Source organism: Herpailurus yagouaroundi, unplaced genomic scaffold (assembly GCF_014898765.1).
Source record: "Herpailurus yagouaroundi ecotype Mexico unplaced genomic scaffold, PumYag 181, whole genome shotgun sequence".
In the NCBI taxonomy this organism is placed as follows: Eukaryota; Metazoa; Chordata; class Mammalia; order Carnivora; family Felidae; genus Herpailurus; species Herpailurus yagouaroundi.
Genome location: NW_024412412.1, coordinates 13311118 through 13330986, shown reverse-complemented (window position 1 = coordinate 13330986; position 19869 = coordinate 13311118). Strand labels below are relative to the sequence as shown.

Here is a 19869-nt window from a genome sequence, read left to right as displayed (position 1 = left end):
GGGGGAAGAGACACAGCATGTGATTTTCCCTGTGTTTTATTTTATTTTTAATTTTTTTTAACGTTTATTCATTTTTGAGAGACAGAGAGAGACAGAGCATGAGCAGGGAAGGGGCAGAGAGAGAGGGAGACACAGAATCTGAAGCAGGCTCCAGGCTCTGAGCCGTCAGCACAGAGCCCGACGCGGAGCTCGAACTCACAGACCGCGAGATGGTGACCTGGCTGAAGTCGGACGCTTAACCGACTGCGCCACCCAGGCGCCCCTCATCTTCTGTTTTGCAAAGGGTAATTTTGTCGGTAGCAAGAAGGTCTCCACCAGCTATGTGGGCTCTAACGTAAAGCTGTATTTAAAATCATATTTCTGGGTCCTTTTCCCAATAGAGTTCAATTATCACTTATACTGGAACCGAAATAAAGGTTTGAGAGAAAGGCTCATAATAAAGTCCAATTCATAATTTTCACAGATGTCTAAGAGTAAATCCAAAAGGAGAGTATAATACCTAGGTGATTCTTTGATTTAACCCACAGAACAATCCACCCACGATACAGCTTTTTTATTTCATAACTATCTACAATGACCCACATCCAAAATCGTTTCCGAAAGGTAAGTTTTCTTCTTTATTTGTAAAGATGCTATTTCACCAAAACCACTAATGCCTCCTGAAATCCAATACTATGTGATAAAGACCTAAGACTCTCTCTTTAGATCTCCAATCATGTTTGTTGTGTATCAAAAGAAGTGATTCTTATTTTTGTCCTAATTCAGGTGACCTTGGGCAGGAGCATGCTGGGTCCTCCACAGCCTGGGCAGGCAGGGAGGAGGAGGAAGCAAGATCTGGGAGTGTGTGATGAGGTCTGGGCTCTTTGCAGGGGGCAATCAAGCAATGCACTGCATCCAAAAGGCTTAGTGAGCTTCAGCCCTGTGCTGGCAAGTATCCAAGCGGGAGGGAAGGGGGTAAGGAAGGGAGATCATTCCTCTCTAGTGGTGAGAGCAAGACAGGGGTTCAAGAGGGCAGAGCTTCAAGAGAAATCCAGATGGTCAGCAAGAGTTAGCTGGGGGGTACGTATGCCAGGAACTGGGCATAGAGCTAGAGCCGAGGACTCAAGTCACATCACCAAGTGCCCAAAGGCGATGTTAGGAGGGAGTCTGTGGTAGACCAGTGCATAGAACCCTAGTTCCATGAATAAATCTCCATGATGGGGGGAGCACAGGAGAGGCCAAGAGACAGGGACTGCCATTCACCCCTGGAAGGTTGGATACAAGGTCTCAGGCAGAAAGACTAATTCCTAAGCCCACCCAGGGATGGCAGTATTCGTCCATGCTAGACAACTTACTGGGTTCAACCTATTTTTATGTTTTGAAAATAAGGATATATTTGGGGGTGGGGGTCCTTTGAATGTATTCTTTGACAGTCCATGTTTAAGAAACTGAAATGTGATAAATAACAATGATCGCACTGTTTTCATTACAGAGTAATTTTGACCGTCTTTATTGACTCTTGATTTCCAACCATCATTCCATTCACCCAACCCATATTTTCATACTTTAGTGTTAGTTTTCAAACACATTTCCAGTTAAATGTTAAAAAGCTAGGCAATATACCTTTGAAATTAAATATATTATTATAAACACTGTGTCTTCTCTGTTCAGACACCAAGAATCGGTTACTCATTGAAGTTATTAGGTATGAAATTGTCTACAGAGGCAAGGAGCTATTCACCAGGTCACATCCTTAATGCCGGGGACAGAGCAGAGAAAGCACACAAACGTCTATAGTCGCTCTTGAGAATTTGTAGCATTAACATTTTCAAAAGACTGCCTGTGAAGTATGATAACTTTTTTGCAGTTGATTTAATAAGTCTTTATTGACAAAGTTAGATAATAATTATTATTTTCAGAAGTTTTACGACACAGTCACATGGAACACGTTTTTAGTGATTTTTTTTTCTATTTCGTGAACATAAATCATGTCTAAGCACATATTTTTATATGTCATTTTAGATGTAGGTATATGCTTGATACTCCTGCTTTTTACCTGGCCAATTTCTGCTTGTTCATGACTTGGCTTAGCAGTCCGTTCTTCCATTTAGTCTGACCCACTAACAATAGTTTAAGAGCCCCGCTTTTGAGCTCCCATTGAACTCTGCAAATACCCTTTTCTAATATTCATCATACTGTGTTCTGCTGCCTATCAACCTATCTGTAACTCCTTCCAGACCATAAACACATGAGGGCAGGGACCACTTCTTTGCTGATTCCCCAGCACTTACTAAATGTCTTGCACTAGAGACACAAATATTGGTTTAGGGATGGGTAGATTGAACTGGAAGCAAATAGTCCAGATTGAAGAAAATGCTTGCTAATTAAAATACGTCTGTTATTTGTATTTATCACACTTCTGTAATTATTTAGTCCTCTTTCTCTCTCTCTCCCTCCCTCTCTTTTACACACACACACACACACACACACCCTTAACCTAACCCAGCCTAACCTAACCCACATATTTGAGGGCAGAGACTATGACCTAATGGCACCTAGCACCATTGATAATTTGAGATTGCTATGTTTTAAAACTATAAATGTATACTTTTTCATTCTAAGATTCATGGGATTCTAAAACTGGACACAAACTCAATATGTCATCTAATTTGGTCATACCCTCTGGATCCCCAGACACAGACTACCTATTTGTTTGTTGGTTCTTCTCTTTTTTTAAAGCCCTACCAGGCCGCATCCATTTCAAGTGACACATTACAATAGTTCACACTGTTGACCGTGATCAATTCTATTTTGAGAGTCTCTAAATCTCTGACGCCACAATTTACGCCCAAATGCTCTTGCCCAGGCTTCAGTAGACACAGAGCAGCTGGTCACCATTTTTCTCACTAAGTGCCCTTCATATTCTTGAAGACAGATTCTGTGTCAGTCTCCCCTTAAGATCCTCGTGGCCGTGCTAAATAATCTCGATTGCTTTTATTCTATTTTACTGGTTACTCATGGGTCTAGTTTTCATCTCTCTTATCATCCTACTGGCTGTTCTCTGAAGCTCCTTCACAGGGTGTGGGGGTGCGGGTGGGGCTGAGAACCACACTGACTGGGTTATCAAGCTCTAGGTTTAGAGGTTTAGGCCCCGGGAGAGGAACAAGTCCTACGAGGAGCCAGAGCGAAAGCAAAGACACTGAAGCAAGGATTTCATTTCTTTAAACGCGCCAGCCAGGGGTTCGGAGGTGGAGAGAAGGGCGTCAGTTCTGTGATGCGCGTTTGCTAATCCATCCCACAACTTTGGTGTTTCTGGGAGCAGAAGACGAGAGGCGCTGAGGGAACTGACTCTCGGGGGGGGGGGGGTACCTCCATACGGGGGGCACGGCAAGGAAGTTCAGGCCCCAAGGGAGACGGAAAGCGAAGTCTAGGAAATTGGAGAGAATCGGTGTGGGGGGGGGGGGGTGTAGCACAACAGAGAAGCCCCAGGGGAGAGGTTTCAAGAACTGAGGTCGGGACCGTGGAGGGTGATGGTTAACAAAGCTGCATGTCACAGATTAATACTTACGATGATTGAAGTGAAATGCCTGAATTTGGCAGGAAGAAAGCAATTTGTGGCCTAAAGGAGAAGAATGTCTAGCAGAGTAATGGGGTGAAAGTCAGATTTAAAAGCAAGAGGGTGGGGAAACGGAGACAGCCAGTCTGCAAACCAGTGTTTTCCCTCAAAATTCTTAGATTTGAACTGGACTCACATTTATTGAATGCCTATTATGTGCCTGAAACACCTTAGGTATTTTCACACGAGATGCCTTCTTTAATCCGCACAGGGCAAGACTAGTTTTAAACCTAGTGTAGAAAACTGTATTTCCATTACTTAAAATACCCTGTAGGGAAAAATATACTGGTTCTTTTAGGCAACTTTCTTTTTTTTTTTTTTTTAATTTTTTTTTTCAACGTTTTTTATTTATTTCTGGGACAGAGAGAGACAAAGCATGAACGGGGGAAGGGCAGAGAGAGAGGGAGACACAGAATCAGAAACAGGCTCCAGGCTCCGAGCCATCAGCCCAGAGCCCGACGCGGGGCTCGAACTCACGGACCGCGAGATCGTGACCTGGCTGAAGTCGGACGCTTAACCGACTGCACCACCCAGGCGCCCCAATAGGCAACTTTCTACATGAGGTCTCTCTCAGTCTGCAAAAAGCAAACGTGCTTACTTAGGGTCTTATTAGGGTAGCTTCAGCAGCATAAGGGGAATACACATGGGGGATAGACACACATGGGGGGGAGAAATGAATTTTCTAAAAAGCGGGAGGGAGGCATGAAGTAAAAGCCAGGTTGACTCAGAGGCTGTCAGGGAAGGAAAATTCTAGTTGTAGTGTATCTCGTCTTGGGGGCTGTAGCTTCTGAGTGTCAGCAAGCTTCAGGGACTGTCTCTTTCTTTGGAAAACCGGTGCAAAGGGAGTTAGGTCGTTCCAAAGGTCTAGAGTAATTAAAGGAAAAATAAAGACATCTATTTAATTGATGCTAAGCAAGGTGTATACATAAGACAAAACATCCTGACTGGTAAGGCAAGTGTCCAGGTGACGCGTTTGACATTACACTACACAGGTGTTTCAATGCCTCCCATCCTTGGAGGCAATTTGATTTTGACACAGAAACCACCATGAAAATACAGCTCTCTGTTATTTTTGGCCAAAGGCCTTTGCAAGACTTTCAACAAAAGGTTTGTACAATGTGATCATTCAAATGAATTTTAAAGATTAAGGCAGAACGAGTTCGAGTATTTTAGAATTAATTTCATAATATTACTCATTAGATCAATATATCACTGTGTCACTTTAACTACAGTCTGAGATAGCTTTAGTGCAGATGATAGGAGCAGCCAGCGTTAAGTAGAAAGGCTCCCACGGTTAGGTACAAGTCTTTGTGGAATAAGCTGTATCTTTTTTGTTTGTATTCTGGTATGGATGTTGGGTAAAATTTACTGTCAAGGAATTTCTGGCAGGGTTTCAGAAGGATGGTTAGAATGAGGAATTTTCTGACTGGCAAAGAGCAGTGAGATGAGGTTGTGATTAACGGCAACTTATGATTAGTGAGAAAGGTCCTAAATTATACCTTAGGCATTTATTCCACAAAAAGCCTGGTGATTATTTGCAGCGATTTTAATAAAAACACATAGTGTCATAATCAGTGTCAGGAATATTCAGGGCTGTAATTCAGATAAGCAGGTATCTTTTGGTCCGTGCCTTAGATTACTTGCATGGGCATCACTAAGACCACACCACAAAATGAAAGAACCTAAGGGGAACAGAGAGGCTTCGATAGTTGGTAGGTTGGAACCGGTGAAGAAACATCACAGCCCACCCTTTAGGGATTTCTCCGCTTCACCACAAATTCTCCGGGCATCCGAAAATCTGAGTTCTAGACATCACTCTGCCGATTGGCTGTGTGACCTTGCTAAGCCCGAACTTATCTGGGCCTCGATTTTTCCCTTTAAAAAAAGAAATCTCTCAGGTCTTTGAATCCTTTTTTTTTTTTTTTTAAAGCTTATTTATTTATTTATTTTGAGAGACAGAGAGAGAGGAGAGGCAGAGAGAGAAAGAGAGAGAGAGAGAGAGAGAGAGAGAGAACACCAAGCAGGCTCTGTACTGCCAGCACAGAGCCAGACGTGGGACTCGAACCCACCAACCATGAGATCATGACCTGAAACCAGGAGTCTGATGCTTCACGGCCTGAGCCACCCACGTGCCCCTCTTTTTCATCCTTTAAATGGCTAGTTTCTTCAATATTCTTTAATGTCTTTGGGTAGGAGTTTTCAGCTATTGGATGTTTAGATTCAAGCATTTTCTTAACGTTTTTTCCTTTTTCCACCTGCTTTTCCGCTGTCCTGATTGTTTTGTTGCCTGTCCATCCAATATCATTTTACAGATCAAACTGTTTGAAGGATAAGTTAAAGGGCCCACTTGGTCATCTCCAAATGTTGACTTCTTAGTGCAGATGTGATTTAGAAGACAGCTATTTCCATCTTTTTTTTTTTTTTTTAACGATGCTTATTTGAGAGAGACAAAGAGACAGAGAAGGTGACGGGAAAGGGGCAGTGACAGAGAGAGAGAGAGAGAGAGACAGGATCCAAAGCCGGCTCTGTGCTGACAGCAGGGAGCCCCATGAGGGGCTCGAACTCATGAACCGTGAGATCATGACCTGAGCTGAAGTCAGCAGCTTAACCGACTGAGCCACCCAGGCGCCCCTCATCTTTATTCTACTCCATATATTAACATTCCAGGTGGTAAGATACTGCCCACATTCCAATGCATTTAAGAGGTGAAAGTTTCTTTCCTTCATAAGAACAGGATTGGTGACTTGTTTTCAGAAGCCAAGAGACGTAACAAGGTGTGTGCGAGTGTGTTTGTTATGGGGGGCAATCACGTGTGTCGATTCTTCCTGGCCAAGATTTACATATCTTACAAGATCTCATTCTTCTAATGCCTCTGTGTCCCATCAACAACTGTCAGTTGTTCTACAAGCAGAAGGCTCCTGGTAAGTGGAGTCAGTGCCAGTCTTGAAGAGATCATACAACATCACCAAATGTCAGGACACAAAAGAAACTTGGAGCTCATTGCTCAAACCCTTTGCCTTCTCACAGGGCAGCCAGTAAATATAACCCCCAAAACCAGACATCTCCCCTAAATATTGTTAGCATGACCCCACCCCCAACCCCATCCCACACTTCCTTAAGCAAAGGAAAAAAGTGTTAACAGATGTTAAGGCAAAAGAAACACTGTCCACAGAAAATTAAGAATCCCTGAGACATTCACAATCAAACGTGAAACTGTCCGGCCCCCTCTAGTTAATGTGAAATCTAATTAATATTGTTGTAACTAGCAGAGAAAAAAAAATCTTTACCTGAACGTAGAATTAGAATGTTTATAATTTTCCACTTCTTTTTTTACTTCTAAAGGATCAAGAAGCCTTTCCAAAGAGTAAAATACAAATCAATATTCAATTTTCCTCCAATTATGAAGAAATAAACCAACTTCAGGTCTTTCTTGTATCTGTACTGCCTGTGAATTTGCTGCTTTTTTTTTTACTCTCATGAGAGAATAACTAAGGATTACCTTCCTCTGCAGAGGCAGCAACTACTTATGCCTAAAAAGGGAGTATTTGAAAATTCTTAAATTCATTCTTCTGCCTTTTTCCTTATCCTATTTCAAATCAATTTCCTATTTTCTCACGTTCCTCCCGGCCAGCAGCTGCTCCTTCTGGGTCTTTATCTGGCCCGAGGAAGGCAGGCAGGCAGGCAGTTGCCTGTTTAGCTGATGCCAGCCGTGTTTCTATGCTGGAGACAGAATGTCTGATCTCCATATTACAAGCAGCTTCCAATTGCCCCGTCTTAAAAAGCATCGTTAACACTTGGGTCCACAGGCGGGGGTCCCCTGTCTTTGTTTTCATTGGGAATTAAAATAAATTTTTTTTTTCTTGGAATACAGTCTCTTATGAAAAAGGGCAACAATACCAATAATCAACTCACAAGTCAAGTCACTGAAGGAAAAAAATTCACCTGCAGCGTAAATACTGAAGATTGAAGAAGTCGTGTCATAAAACACTGTATTTGTAGACTGTCTGAGGCAATACACCTGAAGTAAAATAGCTTTCTCTGGTGGCCTGGCAGGGAGAATGGACTCTCCTGAAAAAAACCGTAACTTCCATAAAACCGTGGAACTGGAGAAGACCATGAAAAGATTTCCCCTCACCTTCCCCCGCCCCCGAAATAGACCTCTATGTAAGTGGAAATGGCATCTAGAATTCTTGGTATGTTCGACTCGCTCATCAGACTCTTCTTGGTATATATCCAGAATTGTAAATGGCATTTTTATAGACTTCAAAGGTGCCGGCTGAAAAGAACAACCTGCATCCTGGTAATTCCCATGGAAATGCCCCACATCTCTTCTGCATCCATTGTCTGATTGATCTCTGCCAAAGCGGCAGTTTGGCTGCTGTGGCTGCCCTATGTTCCCCTAGTGGTCCAGCCCAGCACGCATGACTGATTGGCACTCTTGGTAAGGATTACCTAACTCCCTCTTTTGACTTTCTAAGCCTTTTTTTTTTTTTTTTAATTTTTGTGGGGTACAGAAAAAGAAAAAAAAACATCATCTGGTCTAATCTCTGGGATATAGTTTTATAAAGTCAAGGAAGACAGGACAAAAAAGCAACTTACAAAGAAAATATTCTGATATACTGTTCTTCTGGTTTATTTCTATAAGGCATAATCATCAAGTTCTATCTACTGTACAAGCTACTCATTTCCTGACACCAGACTCCTCTTCTGATTTTCCCATTTTCTCTGAAAGCTGTCGATTCTCACGGTCACGTCCTTTCCCTGTTCTCGCCATGTTCAGGCAGGAGTTGCTATGGCGCTCGTATTTTTACAGGTGCCTCTTACACCCATGTTTTCTTTTTCTTACCTCTGGAACTTTCTTTCTTCTAAGTCTCATTTCATTACCCCTATGCTAGGTGTGTCAATAACTCTGACACGGTCTCTGCATTCCTCCTCCAGTCCATATGCCAGGCAAGTCTTCCTAATGACTTACTTGCAAACGCTCTTCCCATGCTCAAATCCTCATTGGCTGCCTATTGACTACAGAATAAATCCAGTCCTTAGCCTATTATCTAAGAAGACCCTTCGAGGCTCATCTTGCCCTTGGCAATATGATTTTGCTCGGATAGAATCCTACCCTTTCTGTGCCTCGTGTGACTCACAATGCTCCCTCTGCCTAGATGCCCTCCCCTCTCTCCCTTCAACCCCCCCCTCTCTCCACCAACACCCCCCCCCCAACTCCCGCCGCCTTTTCTTTAGCTCTGACTTACATAATCATTGTCAGCTCTCAAGGCCTAATTCACAAATTATGTTATTCCTTGATTTCAATTCCCAGCCAGGCTCATATCCAATCACTTAATGTCTTCAATAGGATGTCCTAGGGGCATCTTAAATGTAACATGTTCAAAGCTAAAATAATCATCTTCCAAAAACTTCCTATTGCTTCTGCATTCCGTGTGTCAGTGAGCAAAACCTCTGTGTCCCCGCCAAATGCCCAAGGAAGAAACCCGGACGTCAGTCACTCTTGTCTCTTCCGTCGGCGTTGCCCGCCACCCCCCCCCCCCCAACACATTACTCCATCCATCAGCCTTCCACTCTATGTTTACTAATTCCAACACTACAATCACTGCCCTCCTTAATGAAATCCTCAACTCTCACTTGGCTACAGTATCATACCTGCCTCCATTCCCGGCTTCCTCCAACACACTCTTTACACAACATTCAGAAAAAAATCCTTCAAAATGACAGATATAATCATATCAATTTCCTGACTGACAAAGTTTAAGTGGCTCCCAACTGCCATTAAGATAACCTCCCAATTCCTTAGTAGGGTTTATAAGCTCCATTGTGACCCACCCTCTAAATATATATATAAATTTATAATATATATATTATGTATATATAATATATATATATAATTTAACCTGACTACAGTCCAACATAAAGACTTCACATGCTAGAGAAAATTATAATCAAAAATATACCACATCACGTGCACATCCAGGTGGATGCCCGATAAACAGTGAACATAAAACATGTTCTGAATTCAACCCTACCACAAATGCCCTTTCGTTCAATTTTGGCAGCCAGAAATTTTATCTATCCTTTCGCGTTTAATGCCATTTTCTTCTCAAAGCCTTCCTCGACCAATTAGTTGACATTAATCTCTTCCTCTCTGTTCCCCTAGCTCTTCATTTCTGATTGTATTACGGCATAATTCCCCTGGCTTGCTGTGGCTGTTCCACAGGCAATTCTAATGCAACGTGTCCAAACTGCCTGTCACTCTCACACCCAGAGCCATGCCTCACTCTTGTCCTTCAGATTTCGGTTCGTGGATGTCCCCCTAGTTGACTAAGGTAAAGTTTCTTCAACTCCAACATAAGATCATCACCGTAGCCTGTTTTTCTGCTCCTTATATTGGTGAACCTCACCCCTCTTTCTGTTCATGGAGCTGCTCCCCAAAATTAGATGCTCATCGTCTTGTGCCTGGACTTTTGAAAGCATCCTAAATATTCCCTCCCTCCCCTGTCCTTCACCTCGTCAGTGCCCCACTTCTGTCACCGCCAGTGACCTCTTAATAACGCCAACCTGCTCGCGTCTCTGCTTTATTTCCGACATAGGCAAATTTCACCTCCTCAACAGGATGTAGTTTAGGCCTTTGAGAACAGGTCCTGGGCCTTTCTTTTTAAACTTCGTCGGCGGCTTTTCTTCAACCCGTCCTAGAATCTCCCATCATAAAAGGTGCTACCTTCCGCTCCTCACATATACTTTGCCTCGTTGAAGAATAAAAGTCCTAATCACACTCCTCTACACATTAACCAGCAAATTCAAATAAATCGAACGTTTCCTCCACTGGCCACCTTTGGTGACTCGCCAGACCAAAACCACAGCTGCATCGTGGGATCTATGACAGCGCTGTATCGAGGCCTGATGAAAACTACAAACCATGGGCCCAGGAGTCAGACGGTCCTGGATTCCAATTCTACCTCTTCCGCTTACTAGCCGTCTGATCTTGGGGGAACTACTGGACATTTCTGAGCCTCGGGAATGTACGCAAAGTAACAATAATGTGACACCTATGTCACAGCATCGCTGTGCAGATAAAGTTGAGATAGTTGAATAAAGTTGGTGTATCTGCACCGAATTGGGGGCAAATTTTAAATGACCCTGGCTAATACAACTGTAGCTAGTGAGTGACCATGAATGTTTGGTTCTACAGTAATAAAGATTTTGAGGTCTTCCAAATGTCAAAACTCATAACCTCAATTTGATTTAAACTGTGAAAGCAAAATAGTTTTACTCCTCGGCACTACTCGAAATGTTAACTCGATCAATCACTTGAGGCGGTAAATTACTTAAAAGTTAATATTGCATCTAAAGAGTTTAAAATAGAGGTACCACATAAGTAAAATCCTCTTTTAAACTTTTTAAATGTTTATTTATTTTTGAGAGAGAGAGAGAGAGAGAGAGAGGGAGAGAGAAGCGCACCTGCAAGCTGGGGACGGGCAGAGAGAGAGAGGGAGACAAATGATCCAAAGCAGGCTCTGCACTGTCAGCACAGAGCCCGATGTGGGGCTCAAACTCACGAACCGGGAGATGATCTAAGCCGAAGTTAGGCGCTTAACCGAGACATCCAGGCGCCCTTCGTTTCCATTCTTATCATACTCGTCTAGAGCCATATAGAAGAAATTGCTCATGCAATTTATATATGCGCATATAAACAAATTTCATCCCCAAATGTAGTACAATTAAGCACTGATTCAAAAGTTATGAAAATTAAATGATTTTGACGGACACAAATAAATATTAAAGTTAGTTTTTAATACCCAAGAGTGCCAAATAATGCTTAACACTCCTGTGATTTACCAAATTGGAGAAGAATTTTGAGACAGGGGTTATTTCTGACACAAATTTGTTGCGTGTGAACTGGCAAATATTCTTTGAGTCTGGAAGATGAAAAGATTATTCTCCTGTTTTTGGAATAGTGACAGCCATAACATCCCCAAACACATTTCCCCAAAGAAGATAATGGAGTTGGTTAGAGTCTTTGGAAGGAAGTAGCTTCGGGATCTATTGGGTCAAAAGACAGAGTACATTTCCTAGCACTGAGAATTATCGGACCTTGCTCTCTGTATGCCGCACATATCCGCACACAATTAAACAGTATTCATCTGTTGGGCTTACCAGACCAGGGAAGCATTTCTGCCAGCAGAACCTCCATAATAAGAATTAGTGACCATCAGAGATAGGAAAAACAACAATACAAATGACTCCCCCATTATCTTGTTTGGTATTATTTACTTCCTCTTGGAGAAATTAAAATACTGTGTGAGGAAAATTCAGCAAAATAAAATGTTTTTAAAATATGCCTTATTATTCGAATGTATGCATTTATGCTAAAATACGTGGGCTGCCAAAGTCACACAAAGCCTTCCAAAAGCCCCTTTTTTGGATTCCCTTGGCTTGGCTTCATGGCATCATTCTTATAACCCTGGTTCCAACGGATTGGTTGAATCAAGAGCTGAACCAAAGAAAGCCAACCGTTGGCAAGGACCATCCATAAAATGGCCCGCCACGATAGCTCTGCCCGACAGGGTTATGCTCTATACTGGATGGAGACTAGACTCCATCGAATAGATCCTGTCTTTGGAAAGCTGGATCTGGAGACAAAACAGGGGCACATCAGTCAGCAGTGGAGGTAGAAGCAGAGACAATGTGACCTGACCAGGTAACTGTGACTAGATAGCTATGGGTAGATGTTAATACTCACTCCACTTCCTTGGAACCTGCCTGAAGAGTTGCTGATGTGTCATGATTGACATTTGTTTCTTCCAGGCATATTGAAATGGGTTTCTGTTTTTCTCTTTCTTTGCCAAGTATCTTCATCATAATTCTTTATCACCTAGGTAACCCGAGTACCTCTAAATCCTCACATTCCAAAAGCCCTCCGTGCAGTAACTATCAACATGCTGAACCCAAGCTAGTTTTCTCCGTATCTTGGCTTAGTTAATATTTACTCACAAAAACTGAACTCACAAGAAATGTCTCTTTTAAAACGTGCTGTATTCGGCGCACGTGGGTGTCTCAGTCGGTTAAGCCTCCGCCTTCGGCTCAGGTCATGATCTCGCGGTTTGTGAGTTTGAGCCCCACATCGGGCTCTCCGCTGTGTGCCCAGAGCTGGCTTCCGATCCTCTGTCCCGCCCCCCCCCACTCTCTCTCTCTCTCTGCCCCTCCCCCACTTGTGTGCTCCCTCTCTCTCTCAAAAATAAATCAAAACTTTAAAAAAACGTGTTGTACTCATAGCAAATCCATTAGCATGCATTTTTTTTTTTATTGCCAAAATGTTTTGAATAATCATCTGTCAATCACATCTTCCTTTTGTGGGAACAGAAAGGTCAGCAAGTTGGCAAAAAAAAAAAAAAAATGACAGCTCTGGCGAGGCTTTTGGTAGGTGGGATGAAAAGTCACTGCTCATGTACACAGCTGCGTGTAATGAATGCAACATGTTTGAGGCCTATTCTTGGATCAGTTCCCCTCCATTTTAAACTCAACCTCTCTTGGCAAGATTTCTGGGGCCATACTGTGTATGTGTCTGAATTCCTTCAGCCAAAACCCCTGAATATGAAAATTCAGCAGTATTGCATTTTGTGTAGATGTCATGACTCAAAACCCAGTCTGTTTTATGTACCATATGAATCAGGACTGACCTCTGTAGTACTATGGACTTATTTTTAGCACAAAGTGATATTTATCTATGTCATTTTCTATGGCTTATAGATAAAAACGGGCACATATTTTATCCTGTAGACTTACAGTTTATGAGGAATATGTACAGGGGGAAAAGCATTTTTAAGTGAATTAACAGAAAATACATAAAACCCAAACCACAGCTTGACTTTTACCTTAATGAGCAGCGATTCTCTTGCAGAAAAAAGAGCCAAGAAGCTCTCGTCTGGGGAATCCAGCTTCCTCTCTCTCCCAAAAGAGAACTTCCTCTTAAAATACGACTACCGGGGTGCCTGGGTGGCTCAGTCGGTTGAGCATCCGACTTTGGCTCAGGTCATGATCTCACCGCAGTCTGTGACTTCGAGCCCCCCGTCGGGCTCTGTGCTGACGGCTCAGAGTCTGGAGCCTGCTTCGGATTCTGCGTCTCCCTCTCTCTCTGCCCCTCCCCTGCTCACACTCTGTCTCTCTCTTGTCTCTCAAAAATCAATAAACGTTAAAAATTTTTTTAAAAATAAAGAAAATACGACTACCATTCCTTAAAAAAAAAAAGAACCCCCTCTTGTTCAAAGTTTTTCCTCTGTATTCTAGAATCAAAGCTGTATTTTAAAAAATAAATTTTCAGAAAGACTGTAAATGGTATCTCAATCAGTAATGTATTTAGAGATCTAAGGGTTAAAAGTAATGACACAGACTTTGTTTAATTGATATAAGGAAAAAGATGAATATTTTCCCAAGTGAAAAAACAACAACTCTACACTGTTTTAGGTTAAAATTTATGAAGCTGGAAAGTCTTATTGAGTGGATCTCTAGAAGTCACTCAGCATATAAAGAATTTGAGTATCGAATCCAAACATTAACACAAAAAGATTTTGAAAATAAGCTAGAAATCATGAACAGATGCCTCAGCATGGAAGAAAATTAGAAATACAAATATGCAAAACCGAAAGGCAAATATTTTGGAAACATGTTTGGAAATTCAATATTTTTCAACAGTTAATGAACATTGAGGTATTATATTTTCCATCTGAAGGATTGGGGATTATTCTATAAATTCAATAAAGAATCTTATTATTTTAAATTATACTTATCAAAGCATTAAGTTTAGGTTCAGAATCACGTAAAGTTTAAAAACACTTGTCAGGGGCGCCTGGGTGGCGCAGTCGGTTAAGCGTCCGACTTCAGCCAGGTCACGATCTCGCGGTCCGTGAGTTCGAGCCCCGCGTCAGGCTCTGGGCTGATGGCTCGGAGCCTGGAGCCTGTTTCTGATTCTGTGTCTCCCTCTCTCTCTGCCCCTCCCCCGTTCATGCTCTGTCTCTCTCTGTCCCAAAAATAAATAAACGTTGAAAAAAAAAATTAAAAAAAAAAAATAAAAACACTTGTCAGATCAGATGATGTGATAATAACGTGTTTTTATACAATATTAGTTAAGGAGAATGATCTGGACCCTAAAGAAATTAAGGCATTGAAATAAGGGCTAAATATTCTGAAATGCAATTAGTTTACCGCAAAATACATTAATGACTAAATTAATCCCTATTTGGTTTTAACTTCTGGTAAAAATGATTCTAATTTGACAACACAATCAAGATGATTAAAAAATCACGCACTCATTTTTTATTCATATTTCTGCAAAGAGATTTGCCTAAGTGTTAACAATGGAAAGACAGTCCTCAGTCATTGTCTTTGGTAGTTGTCTCACTGGTTTTCAGGTTGTTTCTTTGACTTCATAATTTTTCTAGAGTAGGGTATCTGTTCTTCATCAGGTTTTCAAAGTCAAAGATTCAAAACTACCTAGGATACTATGAAGGGGGCAGAGCATGCCACCCCAAAATGTGCTACTTTGCATGTGGATTATTTTGAGCCGAAGTCAATCAAGACCCGACTCAGGACAAACTTTTCCTTCTCCCTTACCCACCTAAAAGAATTTAGATAGGGAGCCTGACCCAGGAAGACAGTTATTACCTGAGACAACTTTTAGTCTAAAGGATCTATCTGTATTGGGGCTCCTAGGTGGCTCAGTCGGTTAAGTATCCAGCTTCGGCTCAGGTCCTGATATCCGGGTTTGTGAGTTTGAACCCCGCGCCGGGCTCTCTGCTGTCAGCATAGATAGAGCCTGTTTAGGATCTTCTGTCTCCCTCACTCTCGGCTCTTACCCCGATCGTGCTCTCTCTCTCTCTCTCTCTCAAAAGTAAACATTAAAAGATTTTTTAAATATAAATAAATAAATAAATAAATAACCTATCTCTATGGCAGGACACACATCTGATTACCAGATATCTGCTCTTATCTTCCTGTGACTCCCATTTCAAGCTCCAGTCTTCTCTCTTGCCCTGAGCCTAGGATGACATAAAGTCTCAAATGGCCGACTTGTCCTTCGCTCTCAAAACTTTGGGGGTCCCATAGGCACAAAATGAAATTTGTTTTTCTCCTATTGATCTGTCTTAGATCGATTTAATTCTTAGACCAGCCAAAGAACCTAGAAGGGGAGAAGGAAAAATTTTCAACCTGTACAACTACATTCTCAGTGGTTCTCCAAGATGGGAGGGTAGGAGCTACCCATATAATGAGTTACCTTCTTCAGTAAATCCGTGGTTTGTCACTGCGGAATACTGCAAATATTCATGAGAACAGAACTTACGGTCCACGTGTCAATGTTGGGACTGCGTCAAGTCAAAAGAGACATTTACTCCCAAACCAAATTATATTTGGACCATTTTGGAAAGAAATGTATAATAAACCATTGCAGAAATTCTAACATGTTCAATTTCCACTTTGAGTGTCTCTGATTCAACTTTCGGTCGCAAATTCAGTAGAGTTCATTCAGTGGAAGAAGGCGCTATCTTTTGATAGAAAGAATGGAAGCACAACGTTTCAGAGAATAACTAGGGATCCACCAGATTCTGACCAACCATCCTTCTTGGCACTTTGAAACATCTGTCTCTCATCAGAGATTCCAGAAAATGCAGTACATACCGCAGTGAAAACATCTCCTCCAACTTCTCTCCCTTTTTAATGGAGTGTTTTACCAAGATTTGTTTTATGTGTTTGACAGAAAATAAATTACTGAGAGAGAGGAGATTATCTGAATATTTGTGATCCTTATAGATAAGGTAAATAGGTAATAGGAGTTAGACAGGTTCAACATTCAGGATATGTAAAAAATACGAATGCTTTCAGTAGTCGTCTTAAGGACGCAGAATAATTTGGGTTCTTTGACTTTCTTCTCTTTTTCTTTTTCTTTTTTTTTTTTTTGTTATTAAGAAATAAAAGCAAGTATCTTCCTTGATTGCTCCAGAGACTACAATTGGGTTCAACATAGTCCCCTAAGTTATACGAAATGTTGTTTATTTTCTGAAGCCAATATTTAAACAGCACAACAGAGAGGGAGAAGTGAAAAAGAGAGTTAATGAAAAGTAAAGAGTCATGTGGTTATTTTCTTGGATAGCTTTCTCTATTTAAAAAAAGTCCATTAATGTAAGAAATGGATATTCTCAAAAAACCTGAAGACGCGGTAAGCACTAGAGTTTGATGAGACATCCCAGAAATCTTTCATATCTATATCCTGACATATCATCAAAGAGAATAGTCAGTTTCTACATAATATTCCTATATTCATTTGGGGCATACCTAGTGAGGTTCAATATAATTTTAAGAGATAATGTCAGCAAAAATTTAATTAGCTCACAAAAATGGCACTTTTCTCTACGTTGCTACTCTTTCCCCCTTTAAATTCTTCTTAACCTCAATTGTTTCAAAAAAAAAAAAATAACCCAAATCTGGGGCACCTGGGTAGCTCCGTCGGTTAAGCATCACACTCTTGATTTTGGCTCAGGGCATGATCTCATGGTTCCTGGGTTCAAGCCCCAAGTCGGGCCCTGCATTCTTTCTTCCTCTCTCTCTGCCCTTCCCCCTTCTAAATAAATAAACTTTTTTTTTTCTTAAGCAACAAATCTGTGGATTGTGGGGAGGAGGATGTTGATGTTCTATCTTGCCTGTAGCAAATACACTCACTTTCCTATGGCATTAACTTAAAACGAGGTCAAATTTAGTTTATCTTAGGACAATCATATCATTTTTGTCCACATGTTATTTCTTTTAAGGGTGGTAACATGGCAATATTTGTGCAAAATCCTCAAATAAAACATGTGCTTTTTAACATTCTTGTGTTGAATTTTTTTCCTTATGTACATAAAAAAAAAAAAAAAAATCAGGCCTAAACCAGAGATGACCGCATTTAAACAGTCAACATTTAAAAAGATGGAAAAAAAAAAAGTATTAAAAAAACCCCAAATCAACAGGGAAAATCATTTCCTTCAATATTTGCTTTCTAAGGGGTAAATACTAGAAAGAAAGTGACTTTAACTGAAAGCCTCAAATCTGAGGAAGATGAAAATGCAAATTGTCATTAAAAATTTATCAAGATAGTTTCACATGGAAACTCAGAAGAAACATTCCATTTATATTTTTGCTTTTTCACTTTTTCCAAAAGCGCTCCTGGTTGAAATGCCACACGAGCCTTTAAGAATTTTAGTTAGCTTTCTTCTATTGGATTGTAGGCAATGATCATATTGCAACCAAAGAAAATACGGGAAATACGGCTCCAGCCCAACCCTGTGAAATCAAATGGAGGGGCTACATAGTAGCTTACTCATCTGTAGGGTTTCTTTCCTCCCAAGTGTTTCGCTTTAACATTCAGATTCTTTAATGAACGAAAACCACTTTTTCCAAAATGTATGGCATTTGTGGAGCACTGATAACCCTGCCTTAATTATCTCCTTGAGCAGTAGAATATAGTCAGATAAAGGGACCGGACTTAAAATTTCTCTTTTTCATAATTAGAATCTGGTAAAAAAATAAGGACTAGCATACACTAAGGTATATGTTTCTACTCACTGAGCTTGAGTAAAACTAAAATACATCCAAATAGATTTCCCCGTGCCTCGTAAGCAGCCCATTAGAATATATTAAAACTATTTTAAATCTTAAAATATGGCTTATTAGCAACTGCCAAAAACATTCTCTCGAAATTAAACATATTATTGTTATGGTTGATAATAAACAGGTGTTTCTTGTTTCTTGTTTTAAAAATAAATTAGCCATCTTGGAGGCTGGGGTATTAACATACGAAACTCTGCGTACAGTTGAGAAAACAAGAGTATTTTGTAGTGGTACTGTTCTCTCACGTGTTGCTGTTTTCGAACTTTCGATTTACTCTCTCACCGGGCTTTGTGGACTCCATTTTTAAAGCACAGTTTTTCAGAACACTACCTCCTTACTACAGCACATTGCCAAACAGTCTGAAAGAATAATGCAGCCATATTGACCACAGCTGTGAAAACTTTATACTATGGATTTCATATATTCAGAGCTATCTGGGACTAAACTTCAACTTCTGCAAATATCAGGTGATCTGGAAGAAAGAGTTTCAAGGATATGAAGGCGTCACTAATATTTTCTTTTCTGTCTCCCCTCTGCACCTCTCCTCCCCACGTCCTCCAGAGAAAATATTTTATACAACCTGAGCAGAACTCTGAAAATAAGGTCAGAGTAAAGAATATTCTTCGAAATGCACACACACACACGCACACACACACACACACACACACGAACAAAGGAATCAGGCAACGCGATGCCAGTGGATACGAGATGTGGACAGATTTGGGAAGATGGAAAACATGAACAACTGAAACCCAGCGAGGCCAGGTGAGAAAGTTAAATCAACCAAGGGCCAGCAGAAAGGAAAACCATCCAGCACAAACAGATTCCCGCTCTAGCAACTCAGAGAGGCATGGCAAAGAGACGCCTCGTGCTCCCGAGGTTTGCTGTGTGGAAAATTACTTTTTAAAGTATCTTACTGACCACACCTTCAAGGTTATCCACCATCTGCTCTGTAAGTATCGTAAAAGAGAGTCCAGAAACGGAGTCGAATGACAGGCGGTGTCGTTTCGAGGTCAAGAACAAGAATGGTGGGGCAAGACGCACTGTCATCTACTAGCTCGTGGCCTTGACAACTTAAACATTGTGTCTCAGTTGTATCATCTGGAGAATGGGGGTGACAATTATCATACCCGCTTCCTAGAGTCACTGGATTAAGTGAGTTAATACATATGTGGCATTCTTAGAATGGTGCATGGGAATTGTTAGTCGTTATTTTTTCAGAAAGCTGTGAGAATCGTGCTATAAAAGTAGTGGAATTAAAAAAAAAATTTTTTTTGTCTACATACATTGAGCACATTCTTTCCAAGAAGGTTGATCCCAATATGCGGTGAAATTGAATGGCAAGTCGATTCTAATTTCCAGTTCTTTCTCCAGAAGGGACGATTTCCAGGTCTCCACCAAACCCGGAGAGAATTCTTAAATTGGTTTCCTGGGACCTTCCCTGCTCAGTGATGCCCTAATTTACACTTCATAATTTGCAGCCTGCACGTGAGGCATTCTTGAACAGTCTGAACTGAAAAGAAATTCTTATCATAATTAATTTTTAAGGCAGCAGGGAGTTGGTTATGAGGTTACCGGAAGCCAAAAACAGAAGCGGCGATGTCAATGTGACAACAGGTCTAAACAACACA

The 19869-nt window shown here is 41.1% G+C and overlaps 1 protein-coding gene across 11 annotated transcripts in view; it reads right to left on the bottom strand.

Moving 5' to 3' along the window:
• Positions 1 to 19869, bottom strand: part of TENM3 (teneurin transmembrane protein 3) — a 1301596-nt gene that overhangs the window by 353478 nt on the left and 928249 nt on the right. The window lies entirely within an intron of this gene.